This window comes from Colius striatus, chromosome 19 (assembly GCF_028858725.1).
Source record: "Colius striatus isolate bColStr4 chromosome 19, bColStr4.1.hap1, whole genome shotgun sequence".
Taxonomy (NCBI): Eukaryota; Metazoa; Chordata; class Aves; order Coliiformes; family Coliidae; genus Colius; species Colius striatus.
This window is the reverse complement of record NC_084777.1, coordinates 11,795,593-11,804,936: the sequence shown is the minus strand read 5'-3', so window position 1 is coordinate 11,804,936 and position 9,344 is coordinate 11,795,593.

The following is a 9,344-nucleotide window of genomic DNA, read 5'->3' as shown; positions in this document are numbered from 1 at the left end:
GCAGCGCCCCCTGGCGGCCGGCAGCGCCCGCACCCGAACCCCGCACCCGCATCCGAACCCCGCACCCGGCACCTGAACCCCGCACCCAGCACCCGGCACCTGAACCCCGCACCCGGCACCCAGCATCTCAACCCCGCACCCGGCACCCGAACCCCGCACCCGGCACCTGAACCCCGCACCCGGCACCCGGCATCTGAACCCCGCACCCGGCACCTGAACCCCGCACCCGGCACCCGAACCCCGCACCCCGCACCCGGCACCTGCATCCCGCACCCAGAATCTGTCCCACACCCGGCACCCGAACTCCGCACCTAAGCTGTGCATCCGGCATCTGTCCCGCACCCGGCATCTGCCCCTGCACCCGGCACCTGAACCCCACACCAAGCATCTGTCCCACACCCGGCACCTGAACCCCGCACCTGAACCCAGCACCCAGCACTTGAACCCTGTACCCGGCACCTGGCACCTGAGTCCCGCACCTTGCATCTTGCCCCCGCACCTGGCACCTGAACCCTGCACCTGAACCCCACACCCAGCATCTGCCCCACACCCGGCATCTGAACCCCCCACCTGGCACCCCCCACACCCAACACTTGCCCCCTGCACCTGGCACCCGCTGAACCAGCACCCCCACACCCAGCACCACCACACCAGGCAGCCCTTGTACCTGGTAAACCCCACACACAGCACCCCCGGCACCGAAACCCTCCCAACACCCAGCGTCCTCCCCAGTACCCGGCAGTCCCCACCGCCCCCTGCACCCAGCACCCCCCCAGCATCCCCCCCACAGAGCATCCTTCCTACATCCCCTTTGCACCCAGCGCCCCCCCAGCATCCCCTCCCACACCCACACCCAGCACACCCTCCTCATGCCACAAACCTCCCCCCTATACGCACTGCACCCAGCACCCCCCCGCTCAGCACCCCCGGGGCTCAACTCTGCACCTCTACCATCGCCGAGGAAGATTGCTGCCCACCACCCCACCCCCTCACCCCCCTGCCATGGGGCTGCAGGAAACCAGTTTGCAAGGGCTGGGGGATGAGGCACAGCGGTGGGGACGGGTCCCTATGGTGTCCTAAGCTTCTGTTCCGCTGCAATATCTGACCCCCCCTTGCAGGGGCTGCAGCCACCTCACAGCCACCCACCCACCCAGGGCACGGCCGGGGCTGTAAGTGCCGGGCAAAGGCTGGGCGCTCGCCTGGCGCATGGCACAGCAGCTCCTCGCACTCCAGGAGGGGACTGGGGCACAGCTGCCAGCAGCTGTGGTGCTGGGCCCGTGATGAGGGGGTTGGAGCGTTTCTGTGCTCCTCACTTCCATCCCTGGGCAAGAGGTAGTGGGGTGAGGAGGGAGAAACAAGAAGGGAGGTGGGAAATGGTGTGATGCTGTTGTGGAGCTGAGGGCAGGGTGCTCCAGGGACAGGCTGTGCCTGCAGCTGCAGAGCTACAGACATATAGCTGGATGCGTGGCCTCAGAGCTGCTGGCTGCATCCCTCAGAGGCCAGGCAGGACAGGGGGTCGCTGGGGACATGGGACAGCCAGGGACAGTCTGGAGGGACACTGAGCTGAGCTGAGCTGAGCTGAGCGCTCGTCCTCCAGCCCGTGTGCCCTGGGGCAGGCAGCCATGCGTCTCCATCCTCTGCTTTCAAACCTGTTCTCTTCGATGCTGCCTTCAAAACAAGCTGGAGCTGGGTTTGTCAGCTGGGCTGGACGCGCTGCCAAGCGCAGGCTATAAATACAGCAGCTATTTCAGAGGCAGGTATTTATACTCCTCGTGTCCCTGTCAGCCGTGGCGGCGAGGCCGAGCATCGCCGTCTGCAAGAGAGCACGGCTGGGACACACTGCTGGGGACCCCCTGTGCCCTCAGGGCACTCAGCTCCCCCGGGATTCCCTTACATCCGTCACAGCTGGCACAAATAAGAGTGAGACACCCAGCTCACATGAAGAATTAACAGCCAAGGCCTGGTTGCCCCGGCCTGGGGCTGCGTGGGCACGGGCTGGGCCTGGAGGAGGCCTCGGAGGTGAGGACAGGAACATCTCCAGAGTGGTGGGATGGACGGAGGCCTGCTTGTGGGGAGGAGTTGTTGGTGTTGCCTTCCTGACTGCAGGGGCTCACCTCACCAAATACATGGAGCCTGTGTCCTGATGGCCAGGAGCCTGCTGGCTTCGGGGCTGGCTGGTGGCTGGAGGCATGAACTGGGGTGCAAAAGGCCTTGGGATGGTGTGTCCTCCAAACAGGGACCATGAGCTGTTGGCCACTGGCCTTAGACCCTTGGAGGACACAGAGAGCCTTTCCCTCCACCTTCCCCTTTCCACCATAGGGCTGGAACGTCAAGGTGGATGGGGAGAGGTGCTGTCTGCTCCTCTTGCTCCATCCTGGGCTGATTTGGTCCAAGTGATGTGAATTGGGGTGGCCAAGGCTGGTGGCTGGGACCTCTGTGGGGAGCCCCAACTGTCAGTGTGGGATCTAACCCTGCCAAAGGAATGGAGAGAGCCGGGATCTGATCCTGCCAAAGGAACAGACAGAGCTGGGAGGCAAGTCTCAGGATGAAGAGATTGAAGGGACTTGGCTGAAACTGTTTTTCCTGAAAGACAAGCCTGAGGGTGTCTGTGGCACCAAGGGGGAGTTGATGTAGGAGATGCAGCCCTGGGGCCTCATCCTGATCCTTCCTTGCTCATCCCAGCTAGGCTGGGAGGCCTCTCTCTGGGCTTTTACAAACTCAGAAGTTAGTTGAAGCTTGTCAAGATGCTGGAAATGTGTTTAACTGGGAGATATGGAGATGTCCCATGAGCTCCTGAGTCCTGGGGCTGGGGCATGGGAGGAAACAGCAGCCTGAGCTCCTGCCACTCCCCACCCCCCCCCCCCACCCCGTTCCATTTTGGATCTCAGGGGCACCCAGAGAGCACCCACAGAAAGACTTGTCCCTGAGCCCTGTCTGATTCCCTGGGGCTGCCCACCCAAAGGCAGGGGCAGTGTCTGCAAAGCTCTGTGAGTCCAAGGGCTGTCGTCTACTCCAGAGCCCCAGGGAAGGGAAACTTCCCCCAGACTTCATCCTGCATCCATCCACCCATCCCCCCATCCACCCACCCATCCCCCCATCCCCCCATCCACCCATCCATCCATCCATCCATCCATCCACCCATCCATCCATCCATCCATCCATCCATCCATCCATCCATCCATTTCCCTGCTGTTTCCACTGCTCAAACATCTATTTGAGTTTGGGTTTTGTTGCTTTGCCTGGTGCAAATGGCTCAGCAGTGCCTACAGTGACACAGCCCTGCTCCTGCCCAGGCTTTGAGAGAACCCACACGTCACAAAATCACCCTTCACAGTATCCCACAGCAAGGGGCAGTGCCAGGGCTGCATCCTGGCCTGATCCACGCTGGGAACAGCCACCAGAGCCAAAGGGCCTGAGCCCATCGTTCCCGTGTGTTCTGGTGCCCAGCCCCCAGCCCACCTGGGTGCCTGCAGCAGCCTGCAAGCAGCTGGAGGTGCTGGGAAGGCAGTGCCTGTGCCCATGCTATGCCCCATGCCCTGTGCCCTGTGCCCTGTGCCCATGCCTGTACCCACACAGCCCGTGGCTGTGTCCCGTGCCCATGCCATGCTGGGGCTTGTTAGGGGCAGGGGCTGGGACAGAGGCAGGAGCAGGGGCAGGGGCAGGGCAGGGACAGGAGTAGGGACAGGGGCAGGGGCAGGGGCAGGGACAGGGGCAGGGCAGGACAGGGACAGGGGCAGGGACAGGGACAAGAGCAGGAGCAGGGCAGGGACAGGGGCAGGGACAGGGACAGGGGCAGGGGCAGGGACAGGGCAGGGACAGGGGCAGGGACAGGGACAGGGACAGGGGCAGGACAGGGACAGAGGCAGGGCAGGGCAGGGCAGTGACAAGGGCAGTGACAGGGGCAGGACAGGGACAGGGGCAGGGACAGGGCAGGGACAGGGGCAGTGACAAGGGCAGTACAGGGACAGGGGCAGGACAAGGACAGGGGCAGGGACAGGGACAGGGCAGGAGCAGGGGCAGGGGCAGGGGCAGTGACAGGGGCAGTACAGGGACAGGGCAGGGGCTGGGTCTCCAGTCTGTCTCAGCCGGTCCCGGCCCCCTGCCAAAGCTCTGGCCGGCGGCGACCAGTTATCCCAGTCCCGACCAGCAGAGGGTAATGGTGATCTGCAAGAGCAGCTTGGCCCCTGCCCTGCCCTGCCCTGCCGGCGCGGGCCCCGGGCCGCAGAGTGCCCGCAGCGGGGCGGGTGCTCACGCACGAACGGAGAGGGCAGGGGGTGCCCCTGCCGGGCATCCTCCGAGCTGTGCTGCCTGCCACAGCCCCGGGGACTGGCTCCTGGGGGTTTTTTGCAGGGCCGTGCTTGGAGCTGAGCTCTCTCCATCCCTCTGCGCGGGGGCTGAGCTGGGGCTGGGAGTTATTGATCCTGCCGCCTGATTCAGCAAAAGCCAAGGGCACAACAGGCGTGATTCAGCACTGAATCATCTCCTTGTTACCTGGGACCGCTGCTCCAGCCCAGCAAATGTCACTGGGGTCAGTGGGACTGAGGGTGTAACAACCCCCAGCCCCATCCCTGGGGCCAAGGGCACAGCAGTGCTCCTCTGTGGGGCTGGGTGCAGCTGCTCTCCTCCTTATCAGCAGCACAAAGTTTTACTGGTGCAATTACACAGCTGTTAATTGCCCCAAGACTGGTTCCCAGGAAGGAGGGCAGCCTCCAGTGCACGAGCAGGACACCTTCATAGCCTTGTTTGCTGGGTTTTTTCCCCTCCTGCCCAGCTTCTGCTTGCTCAGATCCTGTGCTGCAGCAGAATTGCTTCACAAGGACGTGTGCTCCTCACCTTGGAGGTGACTCCAAGTGTGTTTGCATGTGGCTGTGCCCCTGTGGATGTGGACCAGTGAGAGGGTATGAGAGGGGACCAGGTAAGGGGTAATGGACATAAGCTGGGACACAAAAAGTTCCATTTAAACACCAGGAGCAAGTCCTTTGGTGCTGAGCTGAGGGAGCCCTGGCCCAGGCTGCCCAGGGAGGGTGTGGAGGCTCCTGCTCAGGAGGTTTCCAACCCCACCTGGACACGTTCCTGTGCCCCCTGAGCCAGGGGAACCTGCTGTAGCAGGGGCTGGGGCTGGAGCAGCTCTGCAGGGCCCTGCACACCCCATCATGCTGGGATTTTGGGATTTTGTGACCTGAGCCTGGCTGTGCCATTGGCTGCAGCTCCATTGCCAGGGACATCCTGAAAGCTGCACCTCCCAGCCACCCCCAAGCTCTTCCCCCAAAGTGATCAGGTTTCCCAGTGGTCTGGCCAGGGTAGAAACAGCTTCTCATGCCCAGGTCACTGAGAGTGCAAGGAAAACTCTGCTGATTGCTCCTTTATGGCAAAGAAAGAGAAATAAATATTTACGGGGCTGAAAGCTTGATGCTGCAACCTTCTCCTGGTGTTCTTAGTGGCTGAGGAATTCAGCAGGTCCTGGAGGTGGTATGTGATGGGGAACAGCCTGTTCTGGGCTCTCTGCAGGTGCAGCAACTGCCTTTGCTGTTGAGAGGTCAGATTTTACACAACTGCAGGGAAAATCCAAGGACAGGGAGGCTGAGGTGATCCTCCTCCTGGGTACTGAATCCAGGGGGACAAGCTGAAGGGGCAGGAGGGGCAGGGAGCTGAGCACACAGCCCCTGGCAGGCTTGGTTCGACTGCTGTCAGCATTAAATGCTCCCTCACAGACATGGACTGGGGCATCAGAATCACTCAGGAGATGTGCTGAGGCCCTGGGAGGATGAACTGTTTTCATCATTGTGGAGCTCTGTCCCACCCTTGAGATGTGCTCTGAGGCCTTGGGCAGATCTCAGATCTCTGCCTTGCATCCAGCTGCCTGAACCTTGAGAGCCTTTATTCTCCTCAGCCCTATTCAGAGGGAAATCCCTCATTTCTAGGCTAATTCAGCCAGCTCCAGGCAGATAAGGGTGATTTCCATCTGTTTAGTGAGATGTAATTAGCTGGGATGGTTACACTTTATCACACTCCACAGTCCCTAACGGCCTCTGTGCTGGGCCCTGCTGTGGGGTAGACCTGGGCAGGGCTCCACAACCCCCTTGGAGCATCATCTGGGGCACAGCAGGCAGTGGCAAGGGGATTGGGGCCAGGAGAGGAGGTAGCAGAGTGGTGTGGGGCTGTGTCTGCACCCCTTGTCTGGCCACGCTGTCCCAGGCTCAGCGTCTGAGCAGGCCCAGGATGGGCTTTGTCCCTTGCTGCTGTCAGAGACTGGCAGCAGGACAAGGAGTGCTGGTTGACAATAAACTGCCCATGAGCAGCAACGTGGCCTCGTGGGCAAGAAGCCAATGGTAGCCTGGGGGCATCCAGCACAGTGTGGGCAGCAGGGCCAGGGAGGTTGTGCTGCCCCTCTGCTCTGCCCTGCTGAGGCCTCATCTGGAGTCCTGGGGCCAGTGCTGGGCTCCCCAGCTGCAGAGGGACAGGGAACTGCTGGAGAGAGGCCAGTGCAGGGCCAGCAAGATGCTGGAGCATCTTCCTTGTGAGGAAAGGCTGTGGGACCTGGGGCTGTTCAGCCTGGAGGAGACTGAGGGGGGAGCTCAGTAATAGTTAGAAATATCTAAATGGTTGGTGTCAGGAGGTTGGGGCAGCACTTGTTTCTGTTGTCTCCAGTGACAGGACAAGGGGTGATGGGATGAAGCTGGAACACAAACAGTTCCATTGAAACATAAGAAAAACTGTTTGAGTGAGGGAGCCCTGGCCCAGGCTGCCCAGGGAGGGGCTGGAGGCTCCTTCCTTGGAGGGCTTCAAGACCCACCTGGACACGTTCCTGTGTGAGCTGATCTAGGTGGGAGCTGCTTCTGCAGGGGGTTGGACTGGATGAGCTCTAAAGGTCCCTTCCAACCCCCACCATGCTGTGCTTCTGTGATTCTATGACAAACCATCCCCATTCCCATCCCTGTGCCCATCTTCCTCAGGCAGCCAGTGGGGTGATGGGGATGGAGGAAATCCTGACCAGGACCATGCAGGGTCCATCTCTGCACCTGTCAGAGACTGTGGGAATACATGGAGAAGTGCTTCCAAACGCCTCCCAAAACAACAAACCCCTTCAGATAACTCCTTTCCTTCCCCTTCCCAAGCATAGGCAACTGTGGCTGTCTTTGCCACCAGCTGGTGTGGCACACGCCGGGCGCTGTCACCACACGGCACTGGCTGACGGTGCCAGCAGGTCCTGGCTCAGCTGCGGCTGCTTCCCAAGCCCCAGAAGCAGCCTGTGTGTCTGTGGTGGGGCCTCCAGCCTGTGTGCACATGCTATTTCTGTGTGCCACAGACACAACCTGCCTGTTTGCAGATCAACAGTGTCGATGCTGTTTCCACTTTCTCGGGAGGGTGGGGTTTGTGTAAGGAACACGTCAGTGGGCAAGAGAGGCGAGGAACGAGGAACGGCTCCGTGAGTTGTGCTCTGGGGCTTATGTGGGTTGAGTTTTCAAAAATAAAGGGTTTGTAGCACTTCCTTGGTCTGTTCAGCAGGGCTGTGTGTGCCCTGCCTCGCTCAGATTCCACACATTGCCCCTTCTAAAGGAATGCAGCTTGGTTTCTGACCATGACGTTATGAGCAAGGGCAGATACTCTTGTTTTGGCTGGAGGGAGGTGGGTGTATTTTCCTCACCTTTTAAATACCATCACCCCACCAAGGCAGACTTTCAAATGAATTCAGAGCCAGACTCCTCTGAGACCAGCTCTGGGGAAAGTGTTTCAAAGCCTCCAGTGAACACTTTTCTATTGGAAATGAGATTTCACCACAGCCAAATTTCCCACGAGGATCCTTTGCTTTCAGCAGTGTTTTGGCCAGGCAAAGCAGCTGTAAACAAGCTGCTGTGTGTGAAGCCTTCTTAGGGCACTGCAAAGAGAAAAAGGTAACTATTTCAGCTTTGAAACCATTTTCTCTTTGAGGTGACTTAGAGAGGCAGATGGAAGGGGCTCATGTGTGCTGGGTGTCCTCAGGGCCAGCCCAGCCCAGGGGATGCCCCAGCCCAGCTGCCCTTGCTTCTGAGGCTGCTGGGGCTGTTGCACGGTGGCACCTGGATGTCTCTTGATGCCCTGATGCTCCTTGGCCTCATGTTGAGTGTTTGGCTTTCAGCAACCGGTGTGGGAGCACTCGCAGCCTTCGCAGCTCAGGAGGGTGTTCGTCCCCAGGGTAGCAGCATCCTGGCACGGTGTGGGGGAAGGAGCCCCTGGCTGCCCCAGGCAGGTGATGGGCATCGTATCTGGGCAAGGCTGGTGGCAGCTGGCAGGGAGAAGTGTGAGCAGCCTCCTGTCTCCCTCGGCAGCCCAGCAGCCTGCGGATGGCCCAGAAGAGCTATTTCAGGCAGGATAAACAGGATGCCTCGCTCCAGGGCTGGCCACCTCCACTCCTCTCTCCCGCCTCCGGGTAAACAGCCCAGCCCAGGAGCACATCCACGGCACCGGGGGCCGTTTCCACGCTGGCTCCCAGCCAGGCCTGGCCCAGCGACCTGCCCGCAGCTGAGTCGAGCTTTGCCCAGCGGCTTGGGAGCATCCAGGGACTGGAGCAATCCCAGAGGGGCGAATCCACCTCGGCAGCGGCTCCCCAGAGCCGCCCCGCGGCTGCTAACAGCCCGAACTTTCCAGGCGTTCCGCCACGTCCTCCCCATCCTCCTCCTCCTCTTCCTCCCGCCGTCACTCTCTGCGGCTCTGGGAACGCCGGGCCGAGGCCTTTCCTGCCCGGGCGCCGTGTGCAGGATCCTGCCGGGGCCGTTTCCGCCTCTTGCTCTCAGGAGAGGAGCTGCAGCCACAGCAGAGGAAGGAGGAGCTTTTCCACCGCTTCCTCCGGCTCCCGGGCCATGGCTGCGCCCTCCCTCCCCCTGGGCCGGCAGCCGGGGCCTGGGAGCGCGCCGGGGCCCAGCAGCATCCCAGGGATCCCGCCAGGCAGTGTGTGTCCCCGCTGCAGTGTGTGTCCGGGGGTCTTGCGGGACCAGTGGAGTGTTACTGGTTCCAGCACCCCACTTCGAGGGTGCCCTCCCACACCCCAGTGGCTGCCCCATCCCTCCTCCCCAACCCCGGAGGGGCTCCTGCTCCAAACTCTGTGACCAGGGCAGTGTTTTAAGGTAACCTGAGTTTTTCCATCCCATTCTCCAGCCAGATGAGGGCTGTGCCGAGGCTCGAGAGGGCGAGGGGCCCCTCGCCTCACCCCCCCACGCCGGTTCCCACGGCCGCCCTCCTCCTTGGCCTTGAGAGGAGCTGAAGGTTGAAGCTGGGGAGGAGCTGGGCGTGAGGGCGCAGGTAGGAAGGGAGGAGCGGGGTGTTGCAATCGCCCAGTGAAGCAACGGCGGCAGCGGGGAGGGAAGGGG